Consider the following 1966-nt stretch of genomic DNA (forward strand, 5'->3'; position numbering starts at 1 on the left):
TTTAGTGCGAAATCAGTTGTAGAAATTAGTTAAACAGTCAGCTGCAAAAGTATTTAATATGAAACCGGCAAATAAGGTGAGTCTAATTGTACTGAAACATATTTTAATTTATAAATTATTATAATAATGTTTAGTCATTTGCAGTATATAGGCCGTCTTCAATGCAAAGTCTGTTTATGTGTTGTGATAATTGATTTATCATGCAATATTGAAATTTCTAACGCACCAGTCAGAAATATAACCTCAATTCAGTGATATATGAATAAAGAGAAGTAAGTTATTACGAAAATGGATTTCAAACTAGGGAAATTTGCTCCAATAGAGAAGATAAATACAAAGTTAGATAAAATATTAGAAATTATTAATCCTTTGTCACCAAAAAAACAAGCAAGGCTTCAAAACATGCAAGAAGAAAAATAAGAACACATATCAATAAATAAGAACACATATCGATTAAGTGTTGAAAAGAAAATGAATTGTTGAGTATTTCTTAAGTAATGATCTTGTATTACAGAATAGGTATATTAATGTTTTACACAAAGAGAACTTTAACTAATATGATTTAGTACTAATTTGTAATGTTTTACTTTTAGGAAAGTGATATATTTAATACGAAAACGCCAGAGGTGAGTATAATTGTGCGGATTTTTTTTTAAATTTACATATTATTATATTAATGATTAATTAGTTATTTTCAGTATATAGGTCGTGTTCAATGCAAATTCTGTTTATGTATTGTGATAATTGATTTATCACATATTTATTGAAATTTCTGACAGACCAGTCAAAAATCACATAACCTCAATTCAGTGATATGATATGAATATTATAGGTAGATAAGTGTAATATATATGGTATTATACATATTCTTTATAATTCCATCAGAACTATTCAGTTAAGCAAAAACTGATATAAATTGCTTTTCAATTGTAGAGAAAGACTGCTCATAACCCTTATGGGTTATGTCAAAATGGATTTCAAACTAGGGAAATTTGCTCTAATCAAGAAGATAAATTGTCACCAAAGAAACAAGCAAGACTTAAAAGCATGCGAGAAGGAAAACAAAGAATACACAGGATATCACACATTATATGGATTAAGTGTTGAAGAGAACATGAATTGTTGAGTATTTCGAGTCTGATGATCTTGTGTTACAGAATTGGTATATTAAGGTTCTACATGAAGAGAATTTTAACTAATATGATTTAGTACTAATATGTAATGTTTTACTTTTAGAAAATTCACGTCTTAAAAATTAAGAGGATAAAATCAATGCAAGAAAATTATTAAGTGTGTTCATCGAATAATTATCTCTGTCATATGATTGTAAGAACTACATAGTCATCAACTTCAAATAAGGAGTATGTTTAGAGGTAATGTTCACAAATGACTAATTTGTTCACAATATTTTCAATTAAAAATTTGTTTACAATGTTACTAAGATGTTTCGTTCTATTTCAGATACATTAACAGATGCAAGTGAGTTGAGCATATTTAACGCAAGACTTAACTTTGCCAAATCTGATTTAACTGAAGTTGCCAAGAGAGTTAAACATAATACATATTATGAATAAATAAATATTTTTATAGGTTAACATTTTATGGACTATCAAATTTTAGTTTTCCAATGTTGCAACTATGTAATATGTAAATTTTGTATATAAATGATATTATTTAATAAAATTACTAAATATCCGAAATTGATTTTATATTTGCAGGAAATTTAATTAAATAATTATGTAACATAAAAGACACCTACACGCTTTTTTATTCAACTTTGATACGTAGCAAAAATGCAACCGCAGTGTTTTAGTGTGCAACGAAACAGCCGTTACGTTCATGCCCGCGAAATAGATACTTCTGTGTGCCTCCCAGGTTACGTACCTGCTTCGTGCGAACGTGGCAGCGTTACGTAACGTTCATGGCTTTGTTACGTTTAGTGGTTTACTGGGTAAATATCCGACCG

At 28.3% G+C, this 1966-nt stretch overlaps 1 long non-coding RNA gene across 2 annotated transcripts; it reads left to right on the forward strand.

Moving 5' to 3' along the window:
* Positions 1 to 294: 294 nt before the first annotated feature.
* Positions 295 to 1063, forward strand: LOC113381057. Of its 2 annotated transcripts, none has more exons than XR_003367512.1 (4): positions 295 to 519; positions 594 to 626; positions 689 to 832; positions 934 to 1063. It is a non-coding gene; the product is annotated as an uncharacterized LOC113381057 (long non-coding RNA). The 2 variants fall into 2 exon arrangements; XR_003367511.1 differs by having other exon boundaries at positions 699 to 832.
* The last annotated feature ends 903 nt before the right edge of the window (positions 1064 to 1966 follow it).

The sequence above is a fragment of the Ctenocephalides felis genome, unplaced genomic scaffold, assembly GCF_003426905.1.
Source record: "Ctenocephalides felis isolate EL2017-DRISC unplaced genomic scaffold, ASM342690v1 CF-g0.4_SCAFFOLD_02540, whole genome shotgun sequence".
NCBI lineage: Eukaryota > Metazoa > Arthropoda > Insecta > Siphonaptera > Pulicidae > Ctenocephalides > Ctenocephalides felis.